This window comes from Sitophilus oryzae, unplaced genomic scaffold (genome assembly GCF_002938485.1).
Source record: "Sitophilus oryzae breed Bouriz unplaced genomic scaffold, Soryzae_2.0 scaffold_866_pilon_pilon, whole genome shotgun sequence".
Taxonomy (NCBI): Eukaryota; Metazoa; Arthropoda; class Insecta; order Coleoptera; family Curculionidae; genus Sitophilus; species Sitophilus oryzae.
The window spans coordinates 1,318,016-1,345,227 of NW_022147490.1; the positions used below are offsets into that span (position 1 = coordinate 1,318,016).

At 33.5% G+C, this 27,212-nt stretch overlaps 1 protein-coding gene across 1 annotated transcript in view; it reads left to right on the forward strand.

Moving 5' to 3' along the window:
• Window positions 1–19,959: 19,959 nt before the first annotated feature.
• LOC115890487 (protein sprouty) overlaps window positions 19,960–27,212 on the forward strand; it is a gene marked incomplete in the record, with an annotated part of 264,701 nt that continues 257,448 nt past the window's right edge. The window contains 1 exon segment of the mRNA XM_030910727.1: window positions 19,960–20,339.

A 27,212-nucleotide genomic window follows, 5' to 3' on the forward strand; every position in this document is an offset into this window, starting at 1 on the left:
TCTTTTTGTCACCCACTCAACTTGAAATGTTAACGTCAATGTAGATTTTTAAATTTTGAATTGTCCTTGTAAAAGTGATTCCCCTAAGGACGACATCACACCTTGTAATTGCGTTGTTATCAATAACGAGTCGTACACAGAGCCTATTTTACCATAAGGCCCATAAAGCGTAGTTTACACGGGATAGAAAATTGAGATAGAACTTGCTAGAGTAACTTGCGATAGTGTTTACATTTAAGCAAATTTTAAAGCAATTTCTTGCAACAAGTACTTTCTAGGCATATGCTTTGAGCAAGAAATTGCATGCAGTGGCGGACTAAGCGTGTCGGGGGCCCGGGGCGGCGAAGCTAAATGTGGCCCCCGGTCTTTTCAGATAATGATATACTTCTAATGCACATTTTGTAAAAATTGAATGACTTATGTATAATGGTTGACAAAATTGAAGTATATATACATAGTGTAGTGCATATACAATATACAGGGTATCCCAGGCTGAGCCTGCATTAGAAGTTTCTAGAGAACTACAATATCTAGATCCGAGATTTTGTGCATATCATTGTTTCACAACGAGATCTATCGATTAAAAATATTTTCAATATGGCGCCACTTTCGGGAGTACAGGAAGTTGACAGCAACTTTCGTATTTCAAATGGGTGACCCCATTTTTTATTACTTACTTAAATTCTCTGTAAAATTTTATGAATTTTGCTATTAAACACTCTAACCTAACGTTAACTGTTTTTGAGAAAAAATATATTTATAATTTTTGGAGGAAAAAACTGCCTGTCAAAAATATGTATATAGCCTAAACGTCAAATTTAGTGATTGCGACAGGCACTGTACCATAAAGAGACCATAAGTATATACCATAAGACATGTAGCTATCTATGTCAAAAATTAAATTGCCCGAATGTCATAATATAATAATGGCCGCAGCTGTCATGGAATTGAGCGATTAAAAAATTATCATAAATACTTTTTTTTTCAAATGGAAATTCACTTTTTATATTTCACTCGTGAAAAGGCTTTCGTTACTTTCGTTTTTAAAATTTGTTACTTTTTGACTATACATGTTCATGTACCTAAAATTAATCGTTTTTAAGTTATTTAAGATTTAGCTTTAAAGCGTATATTTTTCTTAATTTTAACCAGTAGCCTATGACAGTAATATTATCGATCATCATTTCCAAGCTAACTTTGCGCTGTTTTTCTTTCGATCATACGGTATATTATTAAAATATCAACTATTAGATATCACTAAAGAACGAAAATAAAAGATATATTTATATAAATACACTTTTTAAACTTTTAAGCAGCAGTATTTATAATATAGGAAATTCAAATAATTCATTTTCTGACAGATGGAAATAAATTGTCTGACTGTTTGACACTTAATGCCAAAGGAAGCTAGATAAAATCAAGAAAAATATACGTTTTCAAACTAAATCTTAAGGGGGCCCCTTCGCTGTCTCAGGCCCGTGGCTCCCGTTATACTAAAGACTTCACTGCTCATCATCGGTAAAGAAGCTAGAATACAAGTTATGCTGTGCATTGGTTTTAATTTAAAATGTTTATTCAGTAAAAATAAATAATGAAACTATTGAAAAATAACTTAAAAGCTAAAATAAATAAATTCAGTCTCAAAATATATAAAAAATAATTATTATTCGATATTTTAAACAAAGAAAATTATCCCTTTATTTAATTTCCTAAATAGAAAATGCCATTGACAATTACTGGGGCCTGATATAATTGGTAATTAAGTAAATATCTGCTTCCATTTATACTGTTTTATAGTTGGCGTATACGTATCGTTTGCATAGTCCACCTACAAACTGCTTCATAACTACTGAAAGAACACATTGATTAAAAAAAATTTACTAAGATTTGGAGGCCCCCTAAAAGAGGGGGCCCGGGGCGGACCGCCCCTACCGCCCCCCCCCCTTAGTACGGCACTGATTGCATACACGTTTACACGGTATGGTGTATATTGCACAAGTATATTGTTTAGTAGAAAAATGTCGCGCCGTAAAAAGAGCTACAGCCACTGCTTTTCTTGTTGCAATTTTACGCAAGCAGTCAAGAAAATCTAGGAAAAGAATATGGGTTAAAGAATGGATTGCCAGAAGGCCTAGTCTTGGAGCTTACTCGATGTGATTAAAAGAATTAAGACACGAAGACCCAAAGCATTTAAACAATTTTCTGCGAATGTCAGAAGTCGATTTTAACTTTTTACTGCAACTAATTTCGAATTGGATATAATCAATAAAATATCAAAATTGGACATGCCACAATTCCGGAAATCCTTCAAATATATTAATCAAAGTGATGGTATCTTCTTTCGACCACATACGTTTCTCCATTTTAACAAAGTTTACAGAATTTGATTTTAATATCGTTATTTAACACGCCTTCGAAAATCACTTGCACCAAAAACTTTCCAACAAGAGGGAAATAAATTTTAACTTGCCAGAGCATTATCTCAACCTGTTTACACAGAAGTGTCTAGCCCTAGCAGTCAACTTTTAAGCTTGACCAATCAGGTTGGTTAGCGTGGTTATTTGAAGTGTGTTAATTCATTTGTGTTTGTCAAAAACTCTAACGTGATTGGTCGGGCCTAATAGTTGCCTGCTAGGGCTAGACACAAGTGTTTACACTTGCAAGCGTCTTTCGCCGCAACCACTTCCCCGCCAGTTTTTTTTGTGACTTGCTGGGAGAGTACTTTCAGATACTGTTTACATTATGCAACTTTGGTAGAAGTGCTCTCAGACATATACTTGCGATAATTTACTTGCCCGTGTAAACTACGCTTAAGCCTGGGCCTTGGGCCCGATGGTCTGGGGGGCCCGTTACAGGTTGTAAAATGTTCATAATTTCAAATGTAAATTTACATAGCAGAGAAAAAAAACAGTTACCTCTGATAAGGAAAATATAATTAAATAAAATAAGCTTTAGAGATTGATATAATTTTTTTTATTATTTATTTTGTTGGGTATAATAATGTTTACTTATTTTTTAAAATTATTAAAAAAATAAAAATAAAAATAATTGTTTTATTTTTTTAACCCAAACTAACAAAAGAATTATTGAATTTTATTGGAAAAGAGGGCCCGAATTTTTGCTTGGGTCTTAGGGCCCGACCAGGGGTGCAACTTTGTTCAAGTTAGCAACCGATCGTTTAGAAGCGATGTCGAAACCAGATCGGTACTATGTTCATTGCAAAACTTTTGTCGCTTAAATGCTGAGAAATATGATATCACTATCACACTCTTGCACACGTGTGCGACACGGTCTAGACTATGTCTAGGCAGTCGCCTCGCCACAAAGCGAGAAATCAGAATATCTCTACGAATCGATGTTGCTACTGAACATAGTGCCTCAAGCTACAAATTACTTTGCTATCGCTTTGAAACATGAACAAAGTTGCACCCCAGATGAAAAATAGGCCCTGGTCGTACATGGCTAATGATCCTGGTGATCGATGCCTAGGAAAAAAAATATTGGCCAAAGTTTTATCCATTCATTTATTTTTATAGTTACTTTCACCATATGAAACAACAGAAGATAGTTAAAGTTGTAGTCACTACAGCTTTGACTATAATAGGCATCGAAAGCTGATGGAATTGAAGGGCGATGCCATGTGCAGATTTTGTCAATCTGAAGAAGAAATGACAGAACACATATTTTATGTCAGTGCGATTGTGCGTGTTTGGCAAATGTGCGATTCTTTTTTTGGCAAAAGTCTTTGACAAAGAGCTATATGGAGGGTTCAGTATCCAAGTTATTAGACTTTTTGAAAAGAGTAGGACAGTAAAATGTAACCTAGATATCAGAAAGCTCACAATAGATCTGAAAAAGTAGCAGTGGAAGAGACCGATAGCACAAATTAACTACAACAGATGCGAAAGAACACCGAATTACGCGTTCAGGTTTCTGTGACCTTCAGAAAGAGTTCATAGACAATCCGCATCAATGTATAGTTTGGGTTATTATTTGTTTGAGTGAAAATAATCTGCACCAATATGTTATCGAAGCATATAATCTCTGTAATTTAATAGATTGCTCGTCATATTATATCAGTTCGTAGGAGATTAGGAAAAAAAGATATTTATAGTATAAAAAATTAATTTATTTAACAAAATTTAATTAAAGATGTGACAAAATAGTTACTTTTCTATTGGTTCTATCGGACTTTTTTCGACTATATAAATCTTTATTTTTTGTAAACTTTAATGCAAAAATATTTTCAATCTAATAAATAATTTAATGATGTAAATAAGAGGAAATTTCTCACATGGGTGGTCAAATTCTATAGTTTTCATTATATCAAACAGCCTCTGAATGTTTTCTTCAGTGCAAAACTCATCAAAATTTAATATAAATAATTTTTCCATTTCCAGTAAATAAAATGAACAAATTTTTCCACTTTCATGATCAAAGGCTTTTAAATGGGTAAATAATTTCGAGTTATCCAGAGATTCGGATTCTTTTGCAAATTTTAGACAAATATCACATTGATGTATTTGAAGACCCTTTTAATTGATGTAGTCAAACATAATTAAAGGCATTTTGAGTTGAAAACATTTCTCAGAGGCTGTTTGATATAATGAAAATTATAGAATTTGACCACCCATGTGAGAAATTTCCTCTTATTTACATCATTAAATGATTTATTAGATTGAAAATATTTGATGTATTAAAGTTTACAAATAAAGATTTATATAGTCGAAAAGAATCCGAATCTCTGGATAACTCGAAATTATTTACCCATTTAAAAGCCTTTGATCATGAAAGTGGAAAAATTTGTTCATTTTATTTACTGGAAATGGAAAAATTATTTATATTAAATTTTGATGAGTTTTGCACTGAAGAAAACATTCAGAGGCTGTTTGATATAATGAAAAACTATAGAATCACCCATGTGAGAAATTTCCTCTTATTTACATCATTAAATGATTTATTAGATTGAAAATATTTGATGTATTAAAGTTTACAAATAAAGATTTATATAGTCGAAAAAAACTGATAGAACCAATAGAAAGGTACTATTTTGTCACATTTTTAATTAAATTTTGTTAAATAAATTAATTTTTATACTATAAATATCTTTTTTTTTCCTTATAAATAAACACATTTGTATCCCATTTTAAATAAGATATACAAATTACCAAAACTTAGAAATAACAGTTCAAAAGTTCAACAAAAATCCTACACGCGTTTTTAAAAAGAAACATATAACCAAGCACTATGTCATTCCAGCAAGCGAATACGACACAGCATAGGTTTCCGGACTAAACGACTGGTGTATTTACACCACTCAATAGGCGTGTGGGGTTTGTCGAGCGGTTTCCGATGCAGTCGCTTTCTTTCGCATCTGTTATAGGTAATTTGTGCCGATAGGCACATCAAAAAATCATCTAATCTAAGCTACATTGGCAGCTGCATTTTTTGGTCGCAAAACTGCTTATCTATTTAAAAAAAATACTGTATATACAAAAATTGTTAATTTTTTTATTCTCCGTCTATTGAAAAAATTATATACAGGGTGTTCCATTTAAAAAAACGAAAAAAATATATATTTTAGAAAGTTTGGCGTAGAATTTTGAACATCCTGTATAATTTACGATTACGATACTTATAGCAAAGTAAGTACAGGCCATCTAAAGTAAATACCTAATATAGTTTTGATTTCAGGACAGTTCTTGTATTTTTAATATTTTTTTTTTAAAAAGGCTGAAAAAATATATTTTTTAAATTTATTTATTCATATCTCTGAAACTATCAAAATGTATTTACTCATATCTTAGGATTATGTAAAGTGATCTGAAAGGAAGCCAAAAATGCATTAATATACAAGATGTTCCATTTAAAAAAAATCATCCCGATTCACTCACACTTTTTTGAGTCACCCTATAGAAGTTAAAATATTTTACTGAAATACATCCTAGTACATATACTTTAGGTTTGCACTTAAACAAAATTCCCAAGTTTTTTATTCTAGGAGCTACAAAGCCTACAAATGCCCGACGCACTATTGCCAGACCCTGTATAATTTGCTGAAGAATCTTAAAATTAAATAATATAACATGGTGTCGTATTTAAAATTAAAAAGTTTGTATTGGTCGCTGTTGCATTTCCTTACTTTTACAAGTCTTTTTATTTTTTTTCATATTAATGAATGAGAAGGATGTCTAAAGTAAACTTTTTATGAGGATATTCGAGTATTAAAGGTATTTATTCCATTGTTCTGATTTTACTGCATAAGTGTTAAATTAGCAAGTGCCTGTTTTATTTTTGCATTAATAGATATTTAGGTATCCAGTTCAAACTAGTGCATTTAAATAACCATATCACAGCCTTTCCAAAACCAGTATAATCCACTATAAATCTTTTAAATTTATCATCTTTTAAAATTTTATTCCACAAATTTGTAAGTAGAATAGATTTTTTTATTCGAATTTTTATCCTTGTTTTTTAAAAACAATATCGTACATTGATATTTAGTTATTTATATTGAGTTTGCTCGTTCGGTTGGCAACAAATTTAAGAAATTCGAATACACCCTCTACACGATATTATGGAAAACAGTCCGAAGAAGTTCAAGGTCGTGCTTCTTCGTCTAACTTTGTAGCGTCTCGGCTTATCTCCGGTTGTCTCGGCCTACTTTCATTTCTTAAAAACGCGTCAAAACTACTCGTGAAATTTCTTCCAAATAATCTTCCATCGGTAACTATTTTCTAAATGTCAATAACTGATTTGTGGTTTTACAAGGTTTTATATGAGGTTTCATAACTTTGTGTAGTGGAAGAACTGCGGTGCGTTTTTAATCTATACTAATATTATAAAATCCTTAAGTGACTGACTCACTTATTAATCACGATCCTGCTCAAACCACTCATCGTAAGAAGTTCAGTTTTGGCATACAGGTTGATTCTAGGGTGTAGAGGTTCGATAAGAAGGGAATTTTCGAAACTCGAATTCTAAGAGAGTGAAACCACCCCTGAAATATTAGCATATTTTTTATTTAAAAAGCGGTGAGTTTTTCGGAAAAACTCTTAAACACGTATATTTTATTTTGTTGTTTTACATATTTTAAGATTTTTTAAAAATTTATACAGGGTGTTTCATAAAATATTTCCATTGAGTAATCACGAATCTGCTTAAACTGCTTGACGTTTAAAGCTGATTTTTGCTAAACGGATTGACTGTGGGGTGTAGAGGTTCGATAAGGAGGGGTTTCTCGAATCTCAAATTCCAAGAGGGTGAAAACGCCCCCCAAATATTACAATATTTGTTATTTACGAAACGGTTAGTCTTTCGGGAAAATGTTTGGACATGCATAATTTATTTTGTTTTTTACATATTTTGAAATTTTAAAAAAAATCATACAGGGTGTTCCAAAAAGTTGGGTAATTAATTAACCACGATTCTACTTAAACTGCTTGACGTATAAAGCTTATTTTTGGCAATCGAATTTTTCGAAAGTCAAATTCCTACGAGATGAAACTGAAAAACTACCCCTCAAATATTACCAAGTTATATATAACAATATCGCCATATTGTTTTTTCTCATGCTGACATAAATGTGAGAAAATTTTATCCAGTTTGTATGTTAATGGAAATTCTTGCTTTGCTCTGTCGTCACCATTACAAATGATTAATTCGACGCGAACGAAGTCGCGGGTATACACGCTAGTATTTCATATTTTTGGTGGAATAAGTTTTATGTTAAGTTTATTTTTTTAGTAAGTAGAATACAACTACAGAAAACTGGGACATCCTGTATACACACTACATTTAAGATAAATAGGTATATGCATAAAATTTTACGGCATTCATTAACAGTATATCCGATCTGTAATTACAGTTCATTTCGTTTCAAAAGTAATAACCCGTTCCGTAATAAATCAAATTGTTTAAACTAACTCGTAAGTCCTTGGCGAAATTATAAACAATTGAATGAAATAAGTTTCAAAACATTTATATCAACAGTAAAACTACTTTAGATTAAACTGTTGAATATGTATTCAATTGACGTGATTTGATATACAGAGCGATCAACAATGATTGAAGTAGTTGGCGTGTTTGAAAATACATGAAAATTTTAAAGTGTCCATTTTTCGTACCCAGTGCCGGTAAGTTTAGTACACACAACTCTCTTTAAAGGTACGATTCCGAAGACGGCGACAGCGACAAGCGACCGCGACAGACGACAACGACAGGCGACAGTGTCGCTTATCGCTGTCTTCATATCATTGTCGATGTTGGCGACAATATGAGCGAGATCTACGATGTAGTTGTCAGTGTTTAAATGACGTTCACGAAGTAGTTATAATAATCAATAAATATGTCTGATTACGTGATTGATAAAAATGTGTTACTTGAATTACTGATGGAAGATGATGAAGAGGACGAAATATTATTGTTACTTGTTGAAAAGAAAAGAAGAAAATCCATTTTACATTATCTCCACACTAATATCATAGAGAGTAGGATATTTACATACTAAATTAATTAATTTATCTTCTTCCTCCCCGGTAAAATCCATTTTTTGTCAAAAATCTGCGTGTGCATATGAATGACGACACGACAGTACTGGACAAATACCGGTAGCGTCGTCGGTCGCTTAGACGACATGTTGGATAAAAACTGTCGCGCGACAACTGTCGTCGGACTCCGACGTTACTCCATTTGATTCTAAAAGATCGGTGGAGTCGCTACACAGCAACGACAGGTGTCGCTGTCGTCTGTCGCGGTCGCTTATCGCTGTCGCCGTCTTCGGAATCATACCTTAAAAGATCGCCAACGACACGTCCGACGCGACGTAGTTCTGAAAATAAAGCTATGTTGACACGGGTAGTGAAGCACGATCGTGGCTCACACTTTCGTGAGTTACGAAAGTACCAAAAAGCCATTCGTGAAAAACGAAAATCGTCCAGCGATCGTAGGCTGTTTACACGGCAAACGTGCCAGCCTTCTATAAAGTTCTTTTCGTGGAAGGTTGTACACTAATGTCCCAAATATTACGACATTAAAAGACGAGTAAAAATAATTAATTGTGGCATTCATGTCAATATCTCTTCATAGAGTTGTCGGTATTTACTATTTTACGTCTTTTCATCAGACATTTCTAATTTCTAATTTACTTGCGAGTCATTACTGTATATAAAAATCGAATTTATATTTAGGTACTTTAATTATGGTTTTGTTATGCACATGAAGTTAATTTTTATAATCATATACTAAAATATATTAAAAAAAATGTAACAATTAAACATTCGAACTTTTTTTGCAACAAAGATTATAATCGGAAGTCAATCAATATTTTCTAATGCGAGAATAGTGCAAAATATGCCTTTTTTACCTCAACTTTCGCTGCGATTTCTTCTTCACGATCGATTTGGTTCGTGAAATATCTAACACGTTTGATTTGCTTATTCACGATCGTGGCGTCTTTCGTATTGATTCTTCTTTCACGAATCTACTGTTGACATGAGGCGTGGTCCACGAAAGTGTGGGCCACGATCGTGCTTCACTACCCGTGTCAACGTAGCTTAAAACTAGGTTGACACGGGCAGTGAAGCACTCTCGTGGCTTACACTTTCGTGAGCTACGAAAGTACCAAAAAACCATTCGTGAAAAATGAAAATCTTCCAGCGATCGTAGGCTGTTTACACGGCAAGCATGCCAGTCTTCTATAAAGTTCTTTTCGTGGAAGGTTGTACACTAATGTGCCAAATATTACGACATTAAAAGACGAGTGAAAATAATTAATTGTGGCATTCATGCCAATATCTCTTCACAGAGTTGCCAATATTTACTATTTTACGTCTTTTCATCAGACATTTCTAATTTACTTCCGAGTCATTACTGTATATAAAAATTTAATTTATATTTATTTATTTTAATTATGGTTTTGTTATGCATATGAAGTTAATTTTTATAATCATATACTAAAATATATTAAAAAAATGTAACAAATAAACATTCGAACTTTTTTTTGCAACAAAGATTATAATCGGAAGTCAATCAATATTTTCTAATGCGAGAATAGTGCAAAATATGCCTTTTTTACCTCAACTTTCGCTGCGATTTCTTCTTCACGATCGATTTAGTTCGTGAAATATCTAACACTTTTGATTTGCTTATTCACGATCGTGGCGTCTTTCGTATTGATTCTTCTTTCACGAATCTACTGTTGACATGAGGCGTGGTCCACGAAAGTGTGGGCCACGATCGTGCTTTACTACCCGTGTCAACGTAGCTTAAGGTTTTACCTATTTATCTTCTAAAATATGCATTGTTAATGAAAAAGTATTTACTGAATGATACGGAGCGATCAACAATAAATGAAATAGTTGCGAATACTGGGTTAGAGGATTTTAGGATCAGTGAATGGTCATTATCATCATTTTCAGCTTATCCAACCATTTCCAATTGTGGTGTGCCTCCCTCACATATTTAGATACTTCAGTGGCGTAGCGTGCGTTAGGGACGCCCGGGGCGGAGAGCATCTAGGAGGGAGGTTTGCCGCCCCTACAGAGTCAATCCGCTCATAACAATTCATATCCTTTATAACAATTTTTTGTCGCCCCGCAGGTACTTGGAAGGACGCCGCCTGGGGCGGACCGCCCCCTACGCCCCCCCCTTGCTACGCCAACCCTTTGTAGTTGTGCCCATTGTGGTCTATTATTGGCTATGCGGGCCCAAGTTATCCCTGCTAATTTCCTAATATCATGGTTCCATCTCCAGGTTCGGTCTTCTAGGTCTCTTTATTCCTCGTGGGTACCATGCTGTAATTTTTTTGGTCCATCTGTTGTCCGTTCTTCTTGCCAGGTGTCCCGCTTATTGTCACTTGAGGGATTTGACTCCACTCTATTCTTTTACGGTCTCTCTTGGTTATTCTTAGCATAATTCGTTCCATTGAGCGTTGTGCGGTTTCCTTATGATGTCGAGCCTGCAGTTTCCTTATGATGTCTGTTTTAAATGTTCAGGTATCGCATGCATAGGTCATGACTGGTAGTACACATTGGTCGAATGTTTTCTTTTTTGGATAGAGAGAGACATTGTATATTATAAACGAAACATTTATATAAAACTTTTTTCATGCCCTTCTCAACAACAACGACATTGGACTCCCTCGCACTAATGGGCCACCCTGTATTTACATATACACGAAAGGAGTACCAGACATATCCTTTATCATTCCGGATATAAAAATAATTAATAAAATATGTTACACCTATAAATTCGTGTTATTGTTTTATACCAAACCTTTGAATACAATAACAATCCAAACCAAAAAGCATTTAGCTGTAATACTTAATGTTATATTCGGTATCTGTTTCTTATATTAGCGATGGGCATGGATCGTGACATGACTACCGAATGCTCGATTCATCAGCATGAAAAAAAAACATTTAAATGTTAAATTACCGACATTATTTAATAAGCATATTTGAATACAATCGCGCGATTTAAAAAGCACATCGGTAGCATTAGTTGTTTTATTTTGTAAACAATGAAATTTTTACAATGTACAAATATAGGAAAAATCGGCGTATAATGTGCATAATATTAATGAGTTTGGTTACAAGTTTAGGAGACCCTGGTTTTAAGCGGGTTCGCTTATGCGCGATGTTATTAATTCTATATTATACGGGGTGTCGAAAAAATAGTGTATCTAACTTTAGTGGGTGATTCTACAGATATATACAGGGTGGCGCCTACATACGCCGCGGAGGCTCCAAGGCATAGGCACAAATTACCTATAACAGATGCGAAAGAAAGTGACTGCATCGGAAACCGCTCGGCAAACCCGACACGCCTATTGAGTGGTGTAAATACACCAGTCGTTTAGTCCGGAAAACTATGCTGTGTCGTATTCGTTTGCTGGAATGACATAGTGCGTAGTTATATGTTTCTTTTTAAAAACGCGTGTAGGATTTCGCGTGAAGTATCTTTTGAACTGTTATTTCTAAGTTTTGGTAATTTGTATATCTTATTTAAAATGGGATGCAAGTGTGTTTATTTATAAAGAAAAAAAGATATTTATAGTATAAAAAATTAATTTATTTAACAAAATTTAATTAAAAATGTGACAAAATAGTTACCTTTCTATTGGTTCTATCGGACTTTTTTCGACTATTTTCGATCTAATAAATCATTTAATGATGTAAATAAGAGGAAATTTCTCACATGGGTGGTCAAATTTTATAGTTTTCATTATATCAAACAGCCTCTGAGAAATGTTTTCAACTCAAAATGCCTTTAATTATGTTTGACTACATCATTAAAAAGGGTCTTCAAATACATCAATGTGATATTTGTCTAAAATTTGCAAAAGAATCCGAATCTCTGGATAACTCGAAATTATTTACCCATTTAAAAGCCTTTATAAGAGCTGATATAATATGACGAGCAATCTATTAAATTACTGTGAGATTATACAGAAAAGTCCACAGACTTCGAGACATAGGAAAATCAAGTCCATTTAGCGTGTGTCCAAATTTTGACAAGTTTTCAAAAATGACAGTTTTGTTTAGACTGACGTTTAATTTCACCTGACTTCTCGGTGAATGATTTCTTTTTATGGGGGTACATACAATCTAAAATTTACGGCCATGAAGAAATTCAAAACTTGGAGCAGTTAAGGCAGAAAATATTTAATGCCTTTGACACTGTCACCCCTGATATGTTATCCAATGTGAGGAGGGGATTTTTTGATCGTTTGGGTTATTGTTTAATGCAAGAGGGGAGGCACTTTTGAACAATTTTTGTAATTTTTTAAATTTCATTATCCTGTTTTTTTACCGTTTACCCATTACCTACCTTGACGAACATGGGAAAACGAAGGTCCTTTTCAGGACCACAGATATTTTGATTGAGAAAATTGGTAACTTTTATTTGGATTAAAAAACAAAAGTGGTTAATATAATACCAATTTAAAAGTGTTTTAGTAGTTTTAATACACACTATGATATAAAATTTATTATTATTATAATGTACATTATTAATACTATTGTTCATTCGAAATGGCATTAAGGCCCAATTGCAACAATGATTTAAATTTTTCTTAAAGATAAGTAGAGCTTAGAATTAGCTGTACTTATATTTACTTTAATATTCACCTTAAATGAGGGAATTTGACTGATACAATTTTTGAATTTGAATTGTTTTTAATGATACTAACAATTTTAGTTCAATTTTTAATAAAATTTATTTAATATTAATAGAAATCCAAGAGATTTGAAACCTCTTTTAGCGATTTATAACATTCTCAAATGAATTGCAGGTGCCCTTATTTTCTATGAAAATCACACAGCTTTTTTCATAGTCGCTGCAGTTGCTATAGCTATAAAAAACTAATTTTTTAAGGTGTGAAAATTGCGACACACACTAAATGGACTTGATTTTTCGTATGTCTCGAAGTCTGTGGACCTTTTTGTATGCCTCGATAACATATTGCTGCAGATTATATTTTCACCCAAACAAATAATAACCCAAACTATACATTGATGCGGATTGTCTATGAACTCTTTCTGAAGGTCACAGAAACCTGAACGCGTAATTCGGTGTTCTTTCGCATCTGTTATAGTTAATTTGTGGCAAAGGCATGACCAGGCTTTTTAATAAGGGGGGGCCAAAGTTAAAGATTACGAACCGGAGAAAAAAATAGCGCCACAGGCGAAATTCTTGTTATACGAGCGTGCGCAAAGTAACATTTCCCGCACGCAGAAAATATTTTATATCTAAAATAATTTTTAGTAAAGCTTTTCTAACGGTTTTTTTTTGTGAATTTTCGTTTGAGGTCCTTTTTTATTTATTATTTATGCTCAATAGGGGGGGGGGCTTGCATATACCGGGTGCGTATATATGACATAATAAATTAGGACTGATTGACGTATTCAATTGTTTTTGGTCTCTATCTGTTTCACCGGAAATTACTACAACTTTTGATTTTTAAATGGCACCCTCGGTATATTGCTACTTTATTCGATAGAAAATGACACTCTGAATAGAATGACATATCATATTGTAGCAGCCTAAAATAATTTCTTATTTTTGCGCTATATTAAAATTAATTATTAAAATAATTTCTTATCTCTAGCAGAATTTAAGCAACTAATGCCCATCCCTAGTCTGTACCGCTGAAATTTTGGTAGTACCGTGAATGCCGTTCGATATAGTGGCGCAGGGTTGTCATTTATATTATTATTTAAATTAAATGTTATTAATAACTTTTCTGAAGTTTCCTTATTTCGAGCACAGTTTGGTGTGTATTTACTTTTTGTCGTCAGAAGATAATCTTTGGCAGAATTTTAACATTTTATTCGGATTTTTCGACACTTCCATTTCGACCACTGGTGAGAACCCAGGGTGGTTTTCACCTTCCCAGAGAAGTTTTTTTGTACATCGTTTGTGGCGGAGAATAGCCCTGCGAGTGTGTCCCTTACCAACTTAAGGGGAAGATTTGACATTTTGAGAGTTTTTTGGAATAATTTTTTGGAGTAGATTTTGGGAGCAACTTTCGTTTTGGAAACGAGAAGTTTTTTGAGAACATTTTTTTTAAGAAGATTTAGCAGTAGTTTTTTTGAGCCGAAGTTTTGAGCAGTTTTTGGTTTTTATGAATGGTTCCGTGAAGGTTCCCTGTTGGAGGCTGGTGTGAAATTGACGAGTTTTCCCTTTTTCCGCAAATTTACAAGTTTTCTGATGGTTTGAAGTAGTTACGTAATTGATATGGGCCCCAGTACGACACCAAATCAACACTGATTGACTACAGCTTCAGAGCAAAAGCTAAGTACTCATTTACGTTTTGTTTTAGAATCTTTTTGCCTTTTTCTTAACTTTCTACTGAAACTTACCTTATATTGAAACCTCTTTTTGATGAAACTTAAACAAACGATTACGTTTGATGGTTTATATTTAGTAATATTTAATTTAAGTTTCGCTATATCAATATAATATTAATTTATTGTTTTTTTAATGACTTTTTAATTCACTTTCAAACTGGAGTTATTTAATTATTAATAAATGTACATAGTTTTTTATTAAATTTTGTCGTTTTAATTTGAATATATCATTACTGAACATCTTTAGCCTGTGGTAATTTTCTTAATTTTTTAAATATCACCTTAACTTGGCTTAAATTAAGTGGTGCCCAACAATATGCAAAAATAATTAAATGAACCTACACCTATGGTTCACCAGACGAAGAGCAGCCGTACGCTCCCGGTTTTCTTTTTAATTTTTCCTAACATTTTGATGCAAAAATAACAAAATCCTTTTGGGGAGAAGCCGTCAGAGAGGCAACGTATATTCTGAATCGAAGCCCAACACAATCATTAGGAAATAAAACACCTTTTGAGATGTGGACAGGCAAGAAACCTGATTTGTCAAGAATGCAAATATTTGGCAGTGAAGCTTATGCGAAAACTTTAGGATACTTAAAGAAATTAGATGAAAGAAGTGAAAAATATTTATTTATTGGATATGCAATAAACGGATACAGGTTGTGGGATGAAGAAAAGAAAGAGGTAAAAATTCGAAGAGATGTAATATTTAAAAAACCGAAAGGTGAAAATATGAAGTTGGTGAAGAAAAAAATGAGTGAGGACTTGTTGCAGGATCAAGAACTGGAAAATATAGAGAATGAGACAGATAAGAAGGGAAAAGAAATTAAAAATCAAAATGAAATTCAACAAGAAAATGAAATTGAATACATCTATGAACAATCTAGTAGTGATGATGAAGAGAGGTCAGACTTAGGAAATACTCTTTCAAACTATATTAGGGTTTCCTATACCTATCTGGCTCAGATTTTGAATAAAAAACGATTTTTCAATAAAACTGTAATCAAGATGGCTGGTGTCGCCATGGCAATTTTCTAGTAACACTAAGTAGCTATTTTCAAAATCGACATTAGTTTATGGACATTATTTAAATTTATAACAGTTATAAGGCAAATTTATTTTCTTCACTTCCAACAACAGGTTTCTGCCTAATAGGTTTTTCATGAGCTCTGCGAAATAGGAAAATTAGTTTTTCAAAGGAACGCTTATCTGGAAGATTCCTATTTGGATATCTTTGAGCATAAACCCTTCAGGCCAACAAGCAATTGTACTTACATATCACATGTGTGATAAAATCACTAGTAACATATGCATTCCTTCCGCCAGCAGATACTTTTCCTTCCTCCATCTTTTTTATAATTTTTCCTAACCTTTTAAAAAGTCGCCGCAATATGTCAACTTTTGACATTGTGAGTTTTTAACCGAAAATTTAAACATTTTCCATTTTTTTTCCAAAAACACAAAAAAATGACGAAAAAAACTCATAGACGTGTTTCTAGGGTCGAAATACATTACTTTACATTACATACGCAAATACTTATACTTATTTAAAACTCACACCTTATAGTTTATGTGATTAAAGTTTGTTTCAATATAGGCGGTTTCGATTTACATGGTATTTTCAGGAAACGTAACACACGTGTAAACAAAACGAAGAACTCTTGTATTAAACAAGTGCTAAAAGTTTATTTTTTTTACAAAATAGAAAAATTATATTAAAAAAAATTGCACATATTGACAACAAGATCATAGTGGTATCTATATCTTCACTATTCGCCGAACTCCGGCTCTCATTCTTAAATACCATCAGTCTATTTTAAGCAATTTGTGAATAAAAATGCTTAGGTAATTTTATTCATGAATTCTCCCATTCAACAACCTGAGCCGTCACGCAGCGGGCGCACAGCTCGGTATTGTCGGCCATAATTCGGCCTTTAATTCCTTGAATCGTGGAATATAGATAGGCTTGTTGCATTTCAGTTGATTTGGACGACAATTCCGACCGCAGCACTTCTACGGCAAAAGTCAAAAATTATCAGTAGTCTGTTCAACGACAAGATCCTTGACAGTGATAGATGAGTCTGTAATTTAGTAGTTTAGTATAAGTAGTTTATTTTCTTTTACAAAGAAATAAGTTGGTACAACTGGAACGCAAAATATTGGAAAAAAAAGCTGTATGAAACTGAAAAAATGTAATCGAGTTATTTTATTTAAAAAAAAACGGTATGTGTTTAATACAAAACAAACAAGAACAAAACACCACATACCAAAAAAATATAAAAAAAGAACTATTTCCTACTTTCAAGCTTCAAGTAACTTCCGGCATTTATTATTATTTTTAACAATACTTATAACTTATGTACAAATACAAATTTGTAATATTCCACAGGAATAAATAAAACAACATAAATAAAAAAAACAAACTATTTTATTAATAATAACACTTACCAAATTTCATACCTTAAAAGTTGATTAATCAAATTTAATCTTAATTTTTACCCGTGCCATTTGACATTATTTTTCTGCAGTACTAAAATCCATTATGTACCTATCGTGTGATGTCGATATTTTACAGCTACTCCAGTTTTTAGTATATGTTTAGTACGATAATCCTTGTATCATATACGAGATGCACTTATCTACGACGAGATGGTATACAAACTTTATTGGTGTATAAGACTTTAGGCAGCAAGTATTAACTATAAACTGTCCTTCTGGGTCTATAGTTAATTTTCTCTCGATTTTTCCTTCACTTGACTTCAAAAGACACAAAACACACGTAATAACACGAATCAAAATGCATCATCTTCCAAAACGCAGATATTTGACATAAGTTGACACAAAATTATAACCTATAATTTGGCAACACTCTGACAAGTCTCAAAAATCTAAAGGCGAGTTCATACGCATCGGCGTCCGTTTGTCGTTCATCGTTCCGTCAAACCAATAAAACTGAAATATGATGTGTCATTTTTTAAATAAACCAATAAAACTGGTTAAAAACAACAAGTTTGATTTGATCAAAAGCAAAAATGGATTCAAGCAGTTCGACAAAACAAGTGAGTAAACAAAGTGCTCGTTACATAATCAAAAAATTAAATAGACATAAGGTTTGTTCTCACAGCTGTAAGAAACATATTTCCAACAGATAATCATGCGCAATAGGGTAAAACGCGTTCGCACAGAAATTTTTGATTGGTTTCCAACCAACATTACGCTGTTCGCACAGAATTCTGATTGTTAGCTGACAGTCAGACTTGTTCGCGGATCTTTTGTAAGTAAGTGACCGGCGCATGCGTATTGCGACTCGACGTCATTCATTGGCGACTCGACGTCATTAAACTTAATCTACAAAACGTGTGTTGTTTTTGTTTTTTTTTCTTCAAAAAATAAAGAAAATAAATGAGCGATTTTGAATCTTCCGAAGAATCTGAGGCGTCCGAATTTTCGGATACAGACACAGACCTAGAAGAGCTGATGAAGGAACGGGTCAGGCCCAAGAATCAAAATTACAAAACATTAAAACATTAAAAAGAACAAAACCAAAAACATTAAAAGATGTCTTTGGTTAATTCCTGTTCGTTTTCTTCTTTATTCGGTATTATGTAGGAGTTAAAATTAGTGGTATTATTAGATCAAAAAAGAAGAGTAGGGGATTCGCTCTTCGCACGGACAGTTTGAAATCGACAACAAACTGCATTATTTGAGACCTGCGCATTAACACCGGTTTGGAAGAAGTCACAAACATGTGGGGAACACGCTGTGAGAACAAACCTATATACTATGAGAGGATAAAATATAATTTGCAATATTAATGGTATACTTTTTTTAATCAACTAGTGATAAATGTTTTATGAACATCTTTTAAAATTATAATTGTGTACCTTTAAAAAATTTCGTTATAGCCGAAATAGCCCCAATTATGCCCCACTAGCAAAACCGGTGATTAAAACTATGCTCGCTGCCTTAGTTGAACTCGTCTAAATTTTTTTTTAACTGGATTAGTAAATTATAATACAAATTAGACCTTCTGAAGATATCAAAATGGGTACCTCGATTTCGAGAGCCAGAAAACGCTTCAGAGCATATGTGACAACTACTATACCTGTAATAATTATGTTTTGTAGGTTTATTAATTACAGTAACGGGAAATAAAACAATTACTAAACTTTGAAAATCAGAAAAAAATTAATGAAAATATATAAACGCCTAACAAACTAAAATAATGTTATACAAATACACTCAGACATGAGGCAGTGTAGATCTTTAAGGGTTCTTTCGGGAAAAAATTTACAGTTATATTAATATACAGGTATAACATACAGGGCAGAGGACTCAACTTGAAAACTGTATATATGTATACTGAAAAAAATGACGCAATTAAATGGACTTCAAGTTATTTCCCTGGATGGCTGGTGGTTATCAGGTTTTCCTAGTTTTCAGGTTCTTTTCTGTATGTATATTTTTACTAGTCATATATCATAGGATGTAACAGCTTATTACCATGCAGAGTTTATGCATTTTGTAGGAAGCAGTTAGACCTACTATATTATTGTAGTAAACTCAAAGACATCTAAATAAAGGGAGAAACAACAAATTCATCAATTTTTGATAAAAAAACGTCACGCCACTGATAGAGCCAAATGACAGAAAGATAGACGAAACTCAACCGTGTTGTCATATAATGTACCCATCTATTTTTAACTCTCATAAAACATAAAAGTGTCAAACCATGTATGATTCTAAAAAATTGAGTTTTATGAATGGAGTGTTCTGTCTACCCATTTAGATGTCTTTGAATAAACTCATATAATACTATGAGTTTTTTGAATCAGGTGTAGATTTCATTTATAATTTTGAAGTGATGTAAAATTTATATTTATTCTTTTTGTCCATTTGATTTTTTCTTTCTTATATTTTGTTTCGCCTACTCCGCCTACTATAATATTGTAAAACCCTAAAATTAAGAAAGTGGCGCTTATCATGTTTTTGAACTTCTTCATATTATTTCGATATTTTTGTCCAAACATTTTTAGATGCTTGACCAGCGATCGTCCCCCGTTCACGTGGCAACGTCGACGCCGTGCGGCAACGTCGGAGCGCGGAGAGCAGAAGGCCATCGAAATCGTTACCAAAAGGTTGCTTCCAAAAGGATTAAATCGTAATTCCAGTGCGCGAATTCGAAGTCATCCGCGTCCGTTTGCATCGGTATCGGTTAATTTCTTGGGTTCGGTGCCGAAATCAGCCCGCGGTAACGTCAAAATTGTGACGAAATGAGCGACGGACGGACGGGAATCGTGGTGTAGGCCGTGGAATTAAAACATGGCGGCTGTCGGCGGTTGTGCGCGGCGCTCGCAGAGCAACAGTTGAATACCGCCCACCGGGTGCAAACCGGGTCGCCACCCCTTTCCGAGTGCAGTTTTTAGGTTAATTTTAGTGGAAAAACCAGTGAAAAATGCTGGACGACGTCTAAACCAAACGAGAAAGGTAAGTGGACGGTTGATGATGGTCTCTGGCGTTGCTGCCAGCGCGATATTTTCGGTACTAGAAATTGTACTAGGTCTGGCGGGATCGTACTAGTAGTAACGCGGATATTTCAATGATTGGAATATTTCATTGATTAAATCGACCGATATTGTTTGATGCGGTACGTTTCGTTGGCCATGGAACAATTGCTGTTTGATTGTCATCGATTTGGAGTTGTTGGTGTTCTTTGAAGAGCCATTTAAATGAACGTATTCCTTCAAAATTGTATTGAAACGTTCACCAATATCTTTCGCTTATTTCTAAATAAATAAAAAATGAAAGGTCATGACACATAATACGATATAATTTAATTATAGGTACATGGTTATACCAAAAATACTTTGGGTTGGTTGAATAATTACTAATAGTACCGTAGATATTTCATTGATATGGATTATTTCATTGATCAAATCGACTGATATTGTTTGATGCGGTACATTTCGTTGGCCATGGAGCAATTGCTGTTTGATTGTCATCGATTTGAAGTACCTAGTTGGTGTTTTTTGAAGAGCTATTTAATTAAACGTATTCCTACAAAAATGATATTGAAGCGTTCACGAATATCTTGTTTTTAATTAAATAAAAAATGAAAGGTCATGACCCATAATGTGATATAATTTAATTATATGTGGTTGTTAAAAGACTTTGGTATTATTGCAGAGTAATTACTAATATATAGTAACGTGGATATTTCAATGATTGGAATACCGATTTCATTAATCAAATCGATTGATATTATTTGCTGCAACATTGCTGTTTGAATATCATCGAATAGTGTATTGTTTTTTGATATTGATTACCTAGTGTATTTAGAAATAGACATTTTTCTACAAAAATGATATTAACGTTTACGAATATCTGTCGCTTGTTTTTAAATAAATAAAATGTATGAAAGGTCATGAGCGAGGTCATGACCCAATGTGATATAATTTAATTATTTATGGTTAAAATTACGATGTCATTGCAGTACATTTTCTAATAGTATCTCAGGTATTTCAGTGACTGGAATATTTCATTGATAAAATTGACCGATATTGATGGCTACAATATGCTTCATCGGCCATGTAACTTGATGTAACAATTGCTGTTTTACATTTTTTTCATTTGCTATTCCAATTTTATGGGTGTTTCTGGAGAGAATCACCGAATATATCATTTTAAATAAATAAATGGAAGGTCATGACATATGTGATACATTTTTATTTTATATATGATTATCGTTTTGTCGATTTTGTGTTTATATTAGTGTTGGGAAAATTCGAATTAAATAATACGACTAATTCGATAGTAAATTAAAACTAACTAATTCGATTAACTTTTTCGATATAATCGAGATAAAAATTAGTAGTATTTTATATTATATCTGTGGTAACCGAATTACAAATGAACATAAAACATAACCTCTTATGGACGAATATTAGTAATTAGTCAGAGAATTAATATTATTAGTAGTATTCTTTCGTTCTGAACGAACTGAAAATTTTCACTTAAACTGATTTATAAAGGGAATCGACAAAGGAAGGAACGATCCGATATAGAAAAATCCAGAAATCATTGTTATTGTTCCTATATCACGTAGGAATAAATCAGTTTAAGTGAAAATTTTCATTTCGTTCAGAACGAAAGAATACAACTATTATTTGGTTCATTTCCATCTCACTGATAAAATAAAAAGAAATATGAACCGCACGTAAACAAGGATATACTTATATCGTTTTAGAAGAAATTTTAGAGAGGAGGTTTTCAATAGGAATTGAAATGTTTATAAAAGGCCATAACAATAACAATTATAAACTCGGCACTTTTAAATTTAAAACTTTAAATTATGGTTGAATTTATTAAACGGCTTCGGCACAGTTAATAGAATACATTGAATAAAGAATATTTTTTTTATTCTTTATTCAGTGATAGAATATAGGTATGGCAATGGTTCAGAATTTGTTTAAAATAGCCCCTAGACGAGCACTAGCTGGGACGAATTTATTTTTAGGTTAAATTTATAATTCTACTAAATAATTCGAATTATTAATTCGATTGTGAAATATGAGTTATTACTAATTATTCGATGGTGAAAATAATTCGATTATTCCCATCGCTAGTTTATATAGCTTCTTTACCTTTCTTAATTCTCTTTAGAGAAAATGTTTTTATTAAGAATACTATTCACACTTACCAACTATACTTATACAATGTATGTATATGCATATAAAGACTTTTTAGCCATTGTTCCCCGTTACGTCATCAGTATTTGTTAAATATGAGTTTTAGGGTGTGGCTGAGATCAGTCCATATTGTTTAGAAAATTTGAAGTACGTAATGAGTGGTATATAAAGACGACAATTCTGCTAATTGGAGTTCGACAAGCGGTTGTATTTGCCACTTTAACTAACCAACCAACCAACATTTGATGATTGATTTTTTATCTGACAAAATCCTCACGTTTTTAGTAAATATACTAGTAAATTTTAGGTTGTCGAAATTAGTGATATCCCTCCTATGGAAACAGAGAACATTCCCAATGTTATGCCTACCTTCTGTACAGCCATCGAAAACCAAGGCCATGACATTCTGAAAAATTTACAACCAAGTGGTGACTCTTGTAGTGTGTATTTAATATTTGCAATTTTTTGTTCTGTTTGTTTTATAACTCATTTTAATTGTATCACAAAATGTGTTTGTATTTAGTCTAAGATAATATCATAACATGATATATTGTACTGTGAAAAAAACATACATATTTCATGTTGTATTCTGTTCATTGACAAAACAAAATTGTAATTCCTACCAAATTAGAAATAACACACTTATTCTTATTAATTCTTTACCAGTTATTTACATTTGTTACTTATAATTATTATATACCTAGTTATAGATTTTTATTCTATTTTTGAGAGATATACGAGCACTTATAGTCTTATAAGTCAATTTGCCATGAGATTGTAATCAAATAACTTGTATTGTCCAGTATTGGCGGCTCTCTAAACCAATAAATTTCTTTTTGAGTTGACCTTTGGATGAACATCATTTCGAAAAATCGTGAAAAAGCAAAAAATGTTTGAGAAGATGAGAAGAGATAGGAACTAGAAGTATTTTAATTCTAATATGGTATGAATTAGTATATTACGTCAAAAAATGCGCAATACGTTCTAAACTTTTTTTCGAAATCAATGTTGTTACACAAATTATGTCATCAGCACTTCTCAATGCTTGAAAACTCAATTACATAGGTGCTTTACACAATATATGTATCTTCATTTCATTTGAAACCTTTTCTTGATTTGATGTTATACATAAATCATACCATCAGCATTTCTCAATGCTTGAAATACCGAACGCTTGAATAATACGTGTTTTGGAAGCCATCTTCATTTCGTTCAAATCGTTTTTCTTTAAGCGATTCGTTATTACAAAGACTTAAACAAGAAATAGTTCCAAGGTAGCAATGGATTGCTAATTGCAGACTGCTATTTTTCAGCTGCATTTAGTAAATGCTGCTTTCCAGTGATTTCTGTTTTGAGGAGCTACTTAAAATGTGCAAAATCACTATCGACCCTGTTTTCCCTACTACTTGAATAATCGTAAACTTTTAACTACAACAGAACTGCTGCTTAAAAGCTGCCCTCTGGAAGTAGCAATAACTGCTTTATTGGACCAGTCGGGACTAACAAATGTATTTGAAGTATACTCATTGAATTCATCAATGTATTTGTGTCTGTTTCTCCCATTTACATGAAGAGCATTTGAAAGGCGCACTTTGCTCAGGTGATGAATTATTATGTCCTAGTCTGCCTTTCTATGTGTTATCTAGAATTGTCTTGAAGAAGGATGATGTTTCTATCCAGACCAAGACGACAAAAAGTAACCACGATTTTGAGACAAAAACAAGACAAACTTGCGACAAAAAATGGGGAATTCTGACAAGACAAACTTTTGTGAAATTTCACTTATCTCCTACTGTTGGCAGCACACGCCATCCACACTGCGCCGAAAACTTCGAGACAAAAACAAGACAAACTTGCGACAAAAAATGGGGAATTCTGACAAGACAAACTTGTGTGAAATTTCACTTATCTCCTACTGTTGGCAGCACACGCCATCCACACTGCGCCGAAAACTTCGAGACAAAAACAAGACAAACTTGCGACAAAAAATGGGGAATTCTGACAAGACAAACTTTTGTGAAATTTTACTTATCTCCTACTGTTGGCAGCACACGCCATCCACACTGCGCCGAAAACTTCGAGACAAAAACAAGACAAACTTGCGACAAAAAGGGGAATTCTGACAAGACAAACTTGTGTGAAATTTCACTTATCTCCTACTGTTGGCAGCACACGCCATCCACACTGCGCCGAAAACTTCGAGACAAAAACAAGACAAACTTGCGACAAAAAATGGGGAATTCTGACAAGACAAACTTGTGTGAAATTTCACTTATCTCCTACTGTTGGCAGCACACGCCATCCACACTGCGCCGAAAACTTCGAGACAAAAACAAGACAAACTTGCGACAAAAAATGGGGAATTCTGACAAGACAAACTTGTGTGAAATTTCACTTATCTCCTACTGTTGGCAGCACACGCCATCCACACTGCGCCGAAAACTTCGAGACAAAAACAAGACAAACTTGCGACAAAAAATGGGGAATTCTGACAAGACAAACTTGTGTGAAATTTCACTTATCTCCTACTGTTAGCAGCACACGCCATCCACACTGCGCCGAAAACTTGTCGTAAAATAGACGAACAAACCATAGGCACTTTGATCTTTACCGACTCGAGACGGGACATTGAAAAGTCTCCGAATTTTGAAACAAAACAAAAATGTCGCAGAAATGTATTGGATTTGTCGCAATTTTGTCGTCAAACATGAATGTTTCTGTCTTGTCGTTGTTTTGTCTGCTTGGTCTGGACCCGGCATAATTGGCATAATTCGTCTTAAGATATATTTCCTTTGCCGATTATCACAACTGACATGGGGATGATTGTTCATTCCTAAAACAGATGTTTTACTGCCTAATTACTGTTGTTAGGATATCAATCGTCACAAACATCAACATTGAAAGAAAAAGCACGGAAAAAGGATTGTATGTGCATCTTCCATATGTAAAAATAGATTCAGCTTATGATGTTATCTGGTGAGTGAAATCCAATTCACCAATTCTAGGATCTGAGGAAAGTAAAATTATCAACCATTCTTCCATGATTAGTAGAGTTGGTGCAAGTAGGTTAGTTCGTTTGTATCCCATCTAACTCGGACTACTCGTACAAACAAGTGCTGGAATCTTTTTTTATTGAAAAACGGAAGTTGTGAGTAAACTTTCTTAAACGTTCTTGCAGATGACGGGTTATAATACAGTGTTCTGATTGATCTAAAAATTATCTCTGGTAACCTTTCGAAAAATGCGTACAACTTATCTTAGATAGGAACTATCGGAAACAAGAAATAGCCATCTTATCTGATAGCAGACTGAATAGATTAAGCAGCTTTAAAAGGGATCAATTCAATAACCATCAACTCGATGTTGGTCAAAGAATGCCTAGAGAAGCTGAACAAATTAGGCAGAGAAAATAAAGTCCTATTCCACTAACTGTAGTATATTTCATTAAAAAAGTTTCAATTTTTTTTAGTAAAATGAAAATAATTTATTCGCAGTCGAAAAAAAAATTTCTCGTGTTGTTTAGGGTCAAATATTTCAAGTTAATGTATTAAAGAAGCAGGAATTGCTATTTTAGGAACGAAACATTTTCTTATTCAACAACATGGCGGCTTTCACTTTGTTGTTTTGGAGATTAAGATGGAGTAGTTCGAGTAGTCGCATACTGGACTAATAAAGTCGCAGTTCAGATTGCGCAAGATTGCCTAATTTAGTCATCCTAGAGTCTAGCTTGTGCCGCCCTCTATATTCTAAATAAATGAGGGAGTGGATAAAGTATCGGTAATATGTCGATGTGCCTTTCTTACGTCCCATTTTAATTAAGTTTTTTTTTTATAAAAACAAAAACAGCACTGAACTATCTGACTGAACAGAACAATGAAGTGAAAATTTAGGATTTAAGGTTATGGTTCAATACAGTTGCAAAAAGGTAGTGGCTCGACGTCCTACCAACGTAAGAATAAGGAAATCTAAACACCGTTGGAATTAGTAAAATAGACGACGTTTTGCATAACGTTGGAATAGGTCCTGAAAGTGACGTCGGAGAACTCTTTATTGGCCAACGTTGTAACTACGTTGTCCGAATCACCTAAAGATCACTTAAGCAAAAAAGCTTAGAAGACAACGTTTATTCGACGTCGCAGAAGCTTTTACTTTGTTGTAGTACTAGTTCAACGTCGGCACAACGTTACAAGAACCTTTACATTTATTTTAATACCCAAGGTACAGAGCTAACTATTTTTTGTAACTAATCCAACGTTGTGTTTAGTAAACATGTGGTCGCAAGTCGTGAAAATGCTACTTGGGACTGATATTGGAGATGGAGAACTAACCTCTGTAAAACCGTGTCAGATACTGGCTTTTGCCGAAGCTCTGAGACTGTATGATGAGTTCTAACTCAAGAAAAGAGGACATAATAGGTCTGTAAGGTCGCTGTGATTAACTTCCCCCCTCGCGTACAATCTTCGATCTACAATGCCGGAAAAGATACGAGAGTTATATTGTGTACAGACTTTAATTATGTACTAAACCGAAATCGATCGTACTAATTCTAGTACGACCGTGCCAATCCTGGCCACTCTGTTTATATCGGTGTGTGTGTACCGAAATCTTGGCACAAGATCGGTAAACAAATTACGAATATGCGAAGGGAACGCGAGCCGTGACGATATCGAAA